A 13,673-nucleotide genomic window follows, 5' to 3' on the forward strand; every position below is an offset into this window, starting at 1 on the left:
TCAAGTCAGTGTTTATGCCATTCAAAATTAATTATACAATAAACAGTATGTAGCATTGAATTTGAAATGCATTACAAGTCACATTTACATTACATTGTAATGTAATAAAAATAAAATAAAACTGTATGTATGTCATAAAAATAAAATAAAATACAAAAAAGAAATTACATACAATTATATTTGACATTTGATTTTAAGAAATAAGGAATGTAAAAGTTATAGAATTGTTTTTCTAGTTGCCAATTCTTATTTTTTTTAATATTGTGTAGGCAGCAAACAAGCATATTGCTCGGCAGAAATAGGCAAAGTGACAGTAGTTCCCTGGACGAACTCTTTCACAAGGAGCTCTATTGATATTAAGAAAAAAACACACAAAAAACTCAGTTGAATTAAGCACCTCACCCTTCTTTTGAAGTTGGTTAAAAATTAAATTAAACATATTAACGTGCAATACTAGTCATATGTCTGATTGTCATTTCAATATGTCAAGTGTTAGTGTCCGTGAAGCATTTAACTGTTCTGAAATATCGGGAAAATAAAATTAATCTTACCTAATGCGTTGACAAAAGTTAGTGATAATTAGGCCTCATTAATATGCAATTAGATAATTTTTATTTCAATAATTGACATTCCTGAATTTGTGTGTTAATCTGAAACTTGCAATAATCCATATTTTCAATATTACGTGATATTTTTTTAATAAAAAAGAAATAAAGATGCGAGCGTGCTTGAAAAAAAGGTTTTAATACACTAAAAAAAAATTTACAGTTTGTGTGGAAGAATATAAGATAACCTAGACGTGACTTACTCACTCGCGGACTTGTGCAAATTTAAGTTTGCTCCAGTCACATCTTGTGACGTCCAAAGTTCATTCAGCCAGTACAAAGCGTTATGACAAAATAATAATTTTGAAAAGTTAAAAAAGTATGTAATTGTGTATTGTAACAATAACCGTAACGAAAATTAGATTGAAATAGAATAAAATGTGTTAATTTTTATATAATAAAGCGCTTAAGCTTAATAAAAGACATGTTTTTCATCTCCATATTTCAAAATTTTTTACCCATATTATATGTACATATTTTGTACTTTATATTGAATATTTATCCAAGACCTAATGATTAACATTCAGTGAATAACAACGGAAGTCTCAAAAACTTTATGACACATTACTTACAATAAAATTATTCTCTACAAACGAGCCATCATTATGTGACAAGTGTAGTGTAGCCATCATTATTGACAGAAGAACTCGCAACAAGTACGCAACTAGTTTCAAGTCATATAATAAGGCAGAGTGATTATGGACAAAGACTTGAAGTTTAATTGAAACCATCCAACTATTTCTCTAGCAATTAACAAACAAGTAACAGTACTAACAAGAAACAACAAAAACAATACAAGAAACTACGACGCGCTTAATACGAACAGTCATATGTGACAAAGTTCTGTGGAACACGCGTAATTACAATCCCACAAACGAGGCTACACGCGCTCTAGATAGTTTGGCGCTTTGACACAAGGGTACAGAACATGGCGAGTATAGAGTCGTTATGAGTGCACTTTTTTAAGAAATTAAGTACATAAGAAATGAAACCATTTTTTTCGTATCTAAATCGTGTATATTGTTTTTTCAAACAAATCGTTTCGAGCCTTATAAAGGTTCTGGTGGCACGATTTTAGTTGTGGGTAGCCCAAAACCGGCAAAACCATACGAGTAATGACCGGCAAACGATGCCTTGGTTCGATTTGTGGACTGTACGTGAATAAATAAGTACGAAAAAATGGGAATAGGTAAGCTGGGAACATAATCAGCAGCGGTAGAGATCCTTATGAAAGAGTTCGTCCAAGGAAGTACTGCCATCTTACCTATTTCTGCCACCAAGCAGTATTAGTAGCAGTAGTAGGGCTACTGCCCCTCTTCTGATCTGATCTTTGAGATTTAACCCTATAGTCGTGGGTTCAATGGACCCAAGTTCATTATTTAAACTCGCGTAGGAATCACTGCAGGCACCGCAGCTCTTCATACTCGTCAGTACCTTCCGATGGCACGCCGAAGCGCGCACTGTGAGATGGACGTGTTTTGCTCGCAGCTCCAAACGTGAGTAATGGTTTACATCTGGGACCAATGGACCAAGGACTATAGATACGTAAGTTTTTTTGAGTAACATATTTTATCAATTTTTGTTTTTTATTTCACTTTCTAGTCATGGCGAATCGAAAAAGTGACTTATAGTTCAAGAAGACATATTAGAGCACTGGTAGAACTGATTTAGACAGCAATAAGGAAGAAACCCACGAAAATTCTATATCTGCAAGCAATGCCGTAACTTCAAATTCTGACAAACAGTTTTCAGATAAATTATAAATTATAATTTCAAATTAATGATCATGAAATGTCCTGAAATATCTGTTAGCGAAAATCCTAATGAAAATAAAGTACAAATAATCTTGATGTGAACCGTACTTGATCTGCCGATTTACATAGCATATATATTTTTGATTTATGGTACAGTAACAGACATCACACACAAACAATTAAAAAAAACATTTAAAAATTAGTACAGTAGGCATATCTGTGCCCAATTATAACTATGCTCAACATTCAAAAGTTCTTAAAAGGACGCTAAATTTATCATTATTATACAAAAAAAAGAAAAAGAAAAAGAATACATTATTTACCTTACAACAATGCAAGAAATGACCTCTTAAAAATAGGGACACCGCAGTTAAAAAAATCACAACCAGAACATATTTCGTTGTAATACACACATCCTATACAGCGGGTTATTATGTGATTCATTATTTTTTGTAAGGGGTATAGTGAACAATTGTTGATTACGCAGAGACCGAGTCGGAATTCTGAACAGCAACATCTCTAGTAAGCCACCATCAGACAGACCATTGGCAATTTTACGCAGTATACTTAAATTACTCATCCATCTACGTTTTTCCAAAGAAACCATATGAAAATAGCTCAAGCGATCGTCATATTCCCGTATTGTTTTACGTATACCACATTTCAAAGAATAGCATTTTATTTGCCTTACTATAATATGTAAAAACTGCTTTCAATTCATGTTTATAATTAGGTTAAATTGCACTAGTGTCAGTTTTTTTTACGAGGATACTTTTAATTTAATTTTGTTTTTCTAAAACAATATATTTTCAAATGTAAGAAAAAAGTTTTGTTAGATATACATGTTCCTACCGTTAATTTTATACAACACTGCATTTGTCAAAGTTAAAATAATACTTTCTCTCTCTCTCTATTTTATCACCATTCCAAAATGCATGGGTCCATTGGACCCACGGCGTTATTTTTTTCCACGTTAAGGGTTAAAACTCTGAGTGGCACTGTAACTGTTATGGATTATATGCTTACCATCAGGCGCACGATTTGTTTGTCCCGTCACTTGATATTATAAAAAAATATTAATAATACCTTTAAATGAAACCAGACTCGTAGCAGCTCCAAGGAGTGTTGAGAGATCTCGGCTCCTTGCGTCGTCCAGAAAGTTATTCTTGCTGTTACAAGTTCACCACAACGTATGTTTACTATTACTCACTAGAGTTTTCAGTTTTGTATGGTTTTACTTTAAGTTTTCACAATAAATTAACAGGGCGGTTGAGATTTCAATGCCGAAACGTTCGCAAAATGCTATTTCGGCTCAACCAGGTTCCATAGTCATACCTGACTGGTACGACGATCCGAAAAACGTTGATGTCAGGAGATGATTTAGCTCTGAACAAATAGTTTCATTTGCTATATGTAACAATCGCGAAAACCTAAGAATTCAAAATTAAATCCCCGAAGTAATGCAGCTTTCAAAAGATTTAGTTGACAGTCATTTTTTCATTAATTTGTTTTAATTTGGCGAGTGGTTTGGGGCTGATTTTGCGTTTTTGTAAATTTTTACTGATGAAGGTTTTTTATTTATTAAAGTTTGAGATAATCAATGTTAAACTGTTGCAATTTTTAAGTTTTCCGCTGTTTCTGCTTTGTCACAAAATCTAAAAAAAAACGCGTTTCCAATAAAGTTTCAGTGAGGCTGTAAAGACAGGTGGACGACATTTTTAAAGTTGTGGGCTGTAGATAGGTGAGACTAGCACAGAATCGTGGTGACTGACACAAACAACGGGAGGCCCAGCAGTGGGTGAAGTCGGAGTTTGGATGACAATGATGATGAAGGCTTAGGTAGATTAACATGTCGTTGCTCCTTTTGTCTGATTCTTATTCATTTAAATATTAACGTTACTATTTTATATTGCCACTTTTTTTGTGACGCTAAATCTGCTGGTGTGGTATTTAACTTAAGATTGTTTGACGTTTTTAAAACAAGCTCAATTGCTGTAGTGACCTCAATATTGGCCTGGTGTGAAGGGGTGGTATCCACAATTGGATGTATGGGTGTCTATTTTACGTGTGGTGGGTGCAAGGTCTCTCACACACTCGTGGCACTAGCTCTGCTGAAGGCCTTGGGGAATGACCTCAGTTGTTCAAAATATTTCGCTCTGCCGATAGCCACACCGGGGCAGGATAGTAGGATACGCGTCGTTTTCTCATTTTTCGTGCACGCTCTGCATAGACGGCCTCCGTAGTCGAGTGGCTTGCACACCGGTTTTTATGGTGTCACCATTTCTGACGTCCAAGGTTCGTTCCCCGGCCGGGTCAGTGTAGAAAACAAACTTTTCTACATTATCTCGGTTCCGAGTGTTTGTAGTACCGTCGTTGTTTCCGATTTCCATAACACAATTGCTTTAGCTACTTTCATTGGGATCAGAGCAACATATGTGATGTTGTCTAATATTTATTTATTATCTATTTATCCGCTCACGCGATGCGCTCATTGTACCGCAAAATGGCGGCTATTTGGTTTCGCAAATTAGAAAAGGATTCAGTTTAAATACAAGTTCTTATAAATAAAAATTATTATTCTGCTTTGCTAAATAAATACCCTCCGTACTACAACAAAACATCTCAAATAAAATGCAGTAATACACCGCAAATCCTGCACTTAAAAAGCACTAATGAAATTTTTGGTGTACTTGGGTAAATATGATAATATTTCGTTTGAATGGTTCTAACGTGTACCATGTAATTACTCCTTAAAGTATAGTTTATAAACATTTATATTCAGGGTAAACTTAAAAAACGCTACTTACGGTATGTTTTCAATAAATAAACACCGAAATCACCAGCCCAAACAATAACATTAACGATGGTCGTGACGTATTTTTGAAGTTGTTTATTGTTTTAAATGACAGACCCAGGCATTAAAAACTTTATGGTTTGCTAGAGTAGTTACCGAAATAGCAATTAGTATTAGTTCTTTTACCCGTTATAACTTCAATATCCGATAAACCGGTATAAAATCATCACCGGCACCTCTAGGTGTGGTATGCGTCTACGGCTGCATGTATCGCGTGAGCGGTTATTTACGGCTGTCCGTGAACTAAATTGTTTATTATGTGGTCCAAGACCCTTTAGAGCGGTAGTAGTAGTTAGAATGCGTAGCTCTCGCTTTTTGAAGTTTTACTGACATAAATTTGTTCAATATTAACTTCATAGCACGCCATCTTAGCGGAAAGCAAACGGGCCGTCTCGAAAGACACTTGACGGCTCGCTGTTCTATTGTCTTGATTTTTTGCTTCTGATCGCTTGTAAGCGTCATATCTTCAAACAAAGGCTTTTAAATGTCTTTTAACCACGACACTCATGATATAGTGGCTCCCCACTCGATTATTTGCCGTATATGTCGTGTATCGACTTAGACCATAGCTTGTAAATAATTTATAAAGAGTTTTTGATTCTAGAAACTGACTATTCTATTATTGATTTCAGTTGGTTACTTAAATAATTATTTTTTATTCCAATTTCTCATTTTAATTTGAAAATTATATTCCCTGGAAGGACAAACTAATTGTCGTATTTGAAGTAATTAAGCGTAATTGCCTAAGGGCAGTTTGTTTTAATATCATTTATTCTCACATTATTGACTTCGCATTTTCAGTTGTCGCCACCGGCATTAGAGTTTCTATGTAACTGATGGTCAATGCGAGAACCTTACTTGCTCCGATAGTCTCACAAAGAGAACAAGTTGTAAGAATTTGAATTATTTTGGTATTGCTTCAAAATAACATAATTTTTTTCCATCGTTCCTTAGTCTTCATTTTCCTTCGCAAAAATATTCCTAGTAATTGAATTTAAGTTTCATTACTAAAGAATCTGAAAGCAGTAGTCATCCGGGACCAAGAAATGTCAAAACCGTTCTAAGCTTCGAAAATGTAAATCATGGAAATGTGTAGCATCTGAACGACTGTACTCTACAAATCGAGTTCTTAGGTTTTCGCGATTGTTGTACATAGGAAATGAAATTATTTTTCCGGATTTAAATCGCGTATATTTGTTTTTTCAAACAAACCGACGTTTCGGGCCTTTTACAGATCCCATGGTCACGGTTGACTGAGGTGGAACAGTCTTCAACCAGTTATGTCTAATATTAATGCAAACCACCCCACTTTTTCCACTATAGTTACAATAGTTATTAATTAAATACCTTATTTTTAATTTTACAAAGAAAACATTCCAATTTACACTACATTAAGTTTTACAAATTATTTTATTGAATGAATTTTTATTAAGTCAAATTTGTTATTAATTATTAAAAGAAATTGGAATAAACTAAAACATATTAATTACTACTGCAGTCTTATGTCTGTTTGGGATTTTTAATCAGAGGAAATACTGGATCCCAAACTGGTGGTACGGAGAAACAATCTTCCCTGTTGAAATTAGGATGTTTTTTTAATTTAATGGCCTCTCGCAGCATCCTGGGTAGATAACGGACTTCTTTTGCAAGGACCTGGGGTTTATCAAACTTCATTGAATGTGTAGGTTTATCCATGACATGCTCGCATTCTGCAGACTTGTTTACGCGACAGTGTTTCACATCAACTATATGTTCTTTGACGCGGGTACAAATACTTCGCTTCGTTTGTCCAATATAAAAGAGTCCGCACTCACAGTCAAGCTTGTAAACTCCTGCATCCTGTAAGGGGATGTTACATTTCACGGGTCTCAGGAACTGAGAAATCTCCCTCAGGGGCTTGATAGATGCACGCCTGAGGACTCTTCCGATCTTGTCTGTAACACCACTCACGTAAGGTAAAATGGCAGGTCTTCGCTAAATATATGCGATTTAAATCCGGAAAAATAGTTTCATTTCCTATGTACTCTACAATATTACACTTTATGTAAACATAATATTGTGTGAATTTGTAGCGTTATGTCACTTTGTTGTATTTTTAGAATAAATAATTTATTTTATTTTTATAGAACGTCATGTTGGTTTACTGCCATATACCATAAATTTATCTATTTCTTATGAAAATTCTCCACTAGTTTTTTTGTTATTATTGTTACAAAGACTGCATAAATACAAAGAAAAACTTCTTTGTAAGATCTGCTGGCTTAATTCATAATTCAGTTAGCAGAACTGTAGCCACGTTACGGCAACAATCGCTGGTTCGAGTCCAGTCGGTTCGAAGGAATACAATACATTTTTTTATGTTACTAAGTGGCGGGACGAACAAGTCGTGCGCCTGAGCGTAAGCGACACGCCTGTCCATAGCAGTTGCAGTGCCATTCAGAGCTTCATATACAAAGATCTAAAGGACACTCTGAGATATAAGTTAACAAGTTCCATATGCCTTTAATTTCACCATTATCCTTAAAAACTGCAACTTGGTGGCAGAAATATATAAAGTGGCATTTCTCTGGACGAACTTTTTAACGAGGAGTTCTACTTTTACGATCTTTGTGTTTGTTATATCTTTAAGTAATTAAGTAATTAAGAATAACAAACTAGATCGATGTTCTTTTTATTATCATTTTTTTAGTTCATTTGGCGACTCTAAACATTTCCAAAGTCGTGAAAACATTAACATTCACAAATCCATGTTCGCTTCACCCAGTGCAATCGTTTGCATACGTTTAGTTAATTGTTAGTCGTGTATTCTCAGTCAATCTCGTACTAGCTGCGTTTAGCAGAGTGTTTCAGAGAATGTGATTTGTGTTTATTTCGTGGTTTATGGTTGTTAGGTGTAAATTATAAGGTGATTAGAAGCGATATCTGTTACAATTTTACATAGTCAATTATCACTGCACAAGTTAAGGAAAATATCGCGAGATAGTTTTTTTGCGTGTGGGTTTTACAACCTTGACAAGTACCTTTTCCTTTTCTCTGTCTAGGTAATATGCGAATTACAATAATATGCTGAGAGCTCAAACTCCTGGACGTCAAGTCTACGGATTTGTACAGTTCTCAGGCTTTGATGATTGCTACGAATTGAAAATAAAATTATTTTTAACCGACTTCCAAAAAGGAGGATCTCTATTCGAATGTATTTTTTGTGTGTGTGTGTGTGTATGTTACACGGTTACTCTGACATTTGTAAATCGATTTCGATAATTCTTTTTTTTTTGAAGTAAATATTGCACTTTTAAGGGTGGCAAACTAAGGGATGAATCCGGTTTATCGGATTTCACCCACTTTCCGTTAATCGATTTCAATTAAACTAGGCAATTAGATGTATTTTCACAAACATTTGAGGACGGTTTTTGATTAAAAAAGTTATAATTTTTTTTCTATTTTATTCTTTCGCTCAGCCTTGACCATAGTACCTGTACAGTCAAGAGCACGTCAAGCTTGACACTTTGAACTTTGGACCGTTCTTATCGTAAGCGGCATAGAGTTGGATTTAAATATACATAAGTAATATCGATTCAAAAAGATACTTTCATTTCTTTGGATTTAGTTAAGCCAATAAGTGGTAATTATACGTCTTTTACTTAATCACCATTACACCATAATGCATTTGACTGTCGGCCATGGTTCAAATTGTTTTCACTTTATCTTTGTTGTGTAATACGTCTGGACATATAATATCAATTAAAATTTGGTTTAGCTTAGGAGTCTGTACTGCCTCAAATGACTTTGTTTCAGTCAACATAACTGCGTAAGTATCGAATCAATCGTTTTGGAAAAAATGTAAAGTAAAATTAAGGATATACTCTGATTACTAGACGGCGTGAAACTATGATTCTTATAAATTTTGACGATAGAAAAAAAAAACACAAACTTATCTCGAAATTTTACAAGAAAACCGCAGTATTCAACGGGTACTTTATACATATCAATGATTTTTAAATGTCAACTGAACTAAATAGCTTAGAATAATAACGCATAGAATGATAGTTTCATATCAAACGAACTGTCACAAGTGAGGCAAAAATCAAAGTCATGTAGGCTAGATTTAGTAGTAGGTTAATTTTCGGTTTTAGTGAATATTTGTATAAAAATACAAGTTGAAACGCGTTACTTCCTTGTGGAATGTGATGGTAGTATCTATTTTATGGTTATCTGACGTATTTTTGCACTCATTTACCGCACATTTCGTCATTTTTAGCTAAAATTCTTGAGCTGTTCGCGGTGCAAGTTGACCTTGAGCACTGACGGCCCGTCCGCTCGTTGGGCACGCTTCAATTTGCCTCACTTAGCGTGTGCGGACTAGGTTTCTATGCGTTATTATTCTAAGCTATTTAATTTTTATATAGGTTCGTTAATTTATTTGTATTTTCGTAACATAACATGTATACCTATACGATAAACTTTTTTCAAATAGCTTTAATTTCGTTTGTAACAAAGTTGTTTCTGAATTATCTATATATAATAATTTTGTTGTTAAGTCTCTATTAAATAATCTCAGTACAGAGTACTAAAAAACCCGACCTCAAAAGTACGTGAATTTCATCTATTTGCCAAGTTTTATAGAAATATCTCCTAGTTCGCCACTATACAGGACTTGACACTGGAGATAATAAAAATCGGTTCTCACTACTCAAAGTATGTTGAGAGAGAAAAACGCCTTGAATTGGAGAATAGCAAAACCAACCATTAAAATAATAGCTCCTTAAGTAAAATTTAGGCGCTATTTATAAAAATGAATGTTCATGCGTGATCAGCCACCCTTAGAGATGGATGATCACGCATACGCGTACCCTCTTTCCAACAAAAAAGAATCATGAGAATCGGTTCACTAATACCGGAGTTTTCGCGTAACATACATACAAAAAACAAAAAAAACATACAGTCGAATTGAGAACCTCTTCCTTTTTTTGAAGTCGGTTAATTATAAAACCTATGATTTTTGCTTGATTTCCAAACAAAAATGTATCGTTCTATACGAACTTATTCCACCAATAAATCAGAAATAAGAATTTATCTGTTGTGGAGAATGTATAGTTCTACAATATTGTGGGAAGTGTTGGCACGAACTTAAGTCATAAGAACCGAAGATTTGGTGAAGGCACGTTCGTTTCAAGATTGCAGTTAAGCTATATTGATGTTTTGTTTCATATTACAGTCAAATATTAAATTCGGAAACTAATAATCAGCTTGAAGAGCGATAATTCTAAAACATTTTATTAGTGCGCAGCCGTCAATTTTCCGTTTTTAAATTATACTTCGCTTCTTTAGAATTTTATAATACTTGTAATAATCAAAGAAGCAGTGATTGTAGGTAGACCTGTTTCCACATAACAGCGATTAAATAATAGCTAACAATACATAAATATCACTTGTTATTACAATTTTTTTTATGATACCTAGTGACGGGACGAACACGTAGTGCGCCTGTTGGTAAGCGACACGCCTGTCCATAATGGTTGCAGAGCCACTCAGACTTTAAATAACTAAGATCGGGGAGCCTACCACAACCTCTTAAAACAATATTACTTTAACCTTACATTGACTTTTCGTACCATAACGCGCTTAAAGTAAGCTTATTGTAATGTTAAAACTATGATGTTTTATTGGCAGCTTTGTGACTATTCATTCACTCATTTCGTACCATGACGCGATAATATTGCTCTTATGTCAAATTTAGCAATATTAAAATATTACACGGATGCAATGGAAACAATATTATTTTCAGTTTTATTGTCTTAATATTGATTTGTAATGATTAAAAGTTAAGTTAAACTTATTTAATTACATATATCTCTTCAATATTTTGTTTATTTTTTATATAATAGCATATAGTAAATATTGTTTCGTTAAATAAAAGTACGCTATATTTATTTCGTAAAATTATAACAGCGCTATCTATATGCTCCTTGACGAAACTAACAGTTGGCACTAGAGTTAGAGTTATAGTTCCGAATTCACAACGTGACTATCAAAACTTAGCTTGTTTTATTTATGAAAATGCGGAATGATTATTGAAAACAACGTAATTTTAATAGATTTTAAGAAGTAAATAATAATTACTTTTCTTTACTTAACAGTGAAAATTCTCTGAGTGTAAATAACATTAAGTACTTAAACATTATACTATGATAAAACGATTCGGAACATCAAAAAAGAACGACAACTGTTATAGACAGGTATTTATCTCGCTTACCCCCGCCATTTAGTATCACAAAAAAGTAGATTTTTGATAATGACAGTATTGACTTCAGCGTGTAAAATGTCCTACCAAAGTCGTTAGTTTTATTTGAATATAATTTCATTTATACCTGCCACCGTTTGTTGTAAAGCCGAGCTAATTTTTCCACACACAAAACACACTTTGACAATGGAACCCTTTCCCCATGATTTACAACCTGCCCTTGACCAACTTTTCTGTTTATTCACGAGCCCTAACAATTCATTGATGTATTGCATTTGTAGACAGGCTATCACGTTACTGTAAGCAAATACAAAGACTTGTTTTATTTGTAAATGCACATACGTTGCTCTGATTTCAAAGTAAGTATCTAAAGCACATGTCTTATGGAAATCCGTGACAATATAGGAAAGTTAGAAAACCGGTGTGTAAGCCAATCGACCACGGAGGACGTCGACATTTTTATTGTGTTCAGTTGCATATTAAGTAAATTTAATAAAAAAGGTTAATGTATATGTTATTGTTAATTATAATTGACTGCACTATAGATATATTTGCTCTGCAAATGGTAAGGTTTCATACAAATTAAATTTTAATGCTAAATATTTGAATTCATTTTATTCATTTGTTGTTTGTTTAAATAATATTTTCTTGAGCCCAGAGACAATTTAAAGACATAGAGATCACAGAGATATACAAAAGAAAAAAAAAAAGGAAAATTATTAACATGCAAATAAGTTTGTGTATAAACATCAGAAAACCGTGATCGGCGTAGTCACCCGTGACCGTGGGACCTGTAAAAGGCCCGAAATGGTGTTTCGTTTGAAAAAAAAAAAACAAATGTACGCGATTTAGAGTAGAAAAAAATAGTTTCATGTCGTATGTGTAACAATTGCGAAAATCTAAGACTTGGAATTTATTCTCAAAACGTAGTAATATACATAGTGTCTCCATGTGGTAGCGATCATACTCGGAATGTTTTTTTATACATAACGTCATTGACATGACATATCTTTTTACATTAATCTAGTTAAATCCCCAGGTCGACTCTTTATTTAAATTGGACCAGATTCATATCAGTCGAGCCCTTGTTTTTGCTTGTCATATGAATATTTTTACTCGGATTTTTCTGAATTTTCGGTCTAATGGACGAATTAGGAGAGATTGTCAGGTTTTACGGTTTGGTATACGAATTTTAACGTACAAAAATATACAATATTTTAGAGATACAGTCAGGAAATCAATATCTAAAGTCAGTTACGACTTAGTTTATTATATCGTACCCCTGGTAGAATAAAATCACCATGATCATACGTTAGAAATGCTTTTATCACATAAAAGTTTTCTTCTTCTTCCTGTCCTTATCCTATGGTAGGTGGCGTTGGCGCAACATGTATTTTTCATCCAATCTCCCCTAACAGCCGTTATTTCCATGTTCACACCTTTCTTATCCATGTCATCTTTCACACAATCCATCCATCTTTTGTTTAGCCTTCCTCCACATTCATATGTAACACTTTTGTCGTCACATGACATGAAAATCTATCGTACAAAATTAATACAAACTTCATGAAATGAAATTACGCGTAAGCGAAAATTTATAAGTGCAAAAGAGACCGATCAAATCGTACGTAGTATCTTTAAACTTCTCTCATGAAAAGTTGTCATTTTGCAGACGTAACCTTTTAGTGATACCTGGTGCTAAGCAACACGCCTGTTCATAATAGTTGCAGTAGTCTTAAGGAACCTAAGAACGCGCTCAGAGAGATGTAAATAACGTTAACCCATCGTGTCCAGTCGTGCGGAGCCGAATACTCATAAATGAAAGACTTATATGAGCGCTTGTACCGACGTCGGTACACTCAGCGGTAGGCACTTATCGCGTTACCCTGAGCGAGAGACGGAGCCCTGCGTAAAGTATGTTATATATAGTAATCCTAAAGCGTTGTCAGCTCTATGTGTTACCGTCACGCTTGTCCTACTTAGTTGACTACGTGCCTGACGAAGCTAATAAACGAGGGTTTCTTTTTTTTATAATTCCAAGTGACGGGACGAACAAGTCGTGCACCTGATGGTAAGCGACACGTCTGTCCATAACAGTTGCAGTGCCGCTCAGAGCTTTAAATTGCAAAGATCTGAAAGGTACTGCCACTGCGCCCGTCTACCTGAGACGTAAGTTTAAAAGTTATTATATTATAATTGAATACATAATAAGGGCACAA

At 34.2% G+C, this 13,673-nt stretch overlaps 1 long non-coding RNA gene across 1 annotated transcript in view; it reads left to right on the forward strand.

The window, feature by feature from the left end:
• The first annotated feature begins 7,132 nt into the window (after window positions 1–7,132).
• Window positions 7,133–13,673, forward strand: part of LOC113233687 — a 14,072-nt gene continuing 7,531 nt past the window's right edge. The window contains exons 1-2 of the long non-coding RNA XR_003310727.1: window positions 7,133–7,145; window positions 8,834–8,835. This is a non-coding gene — a long non-coding RNA (uncharacterized LOC113233687). The remainder of the gene's footprint in view (window positions 7,146–8,833; window positions 8,836–13,673) is intronic.

The sequence above is a fragment of the Hyposmocoma kahamanoa genome, unplaced genomic scaffold, assembly GCF_003589595.1.
Source record: "Hyposmocoma kahamanoa isolate Upper Pololo Valley unplaced genomic scaffold, ASM358959v1 79, whole genome shotgun sequence".
Lineage (NCBI taxonomy): Eukaryota > Metazoa > Arthropoda > Insecta > Lepidoptera > Cosmopterigidae > Hyposmocoma > Hyposmocoma kahamanoa.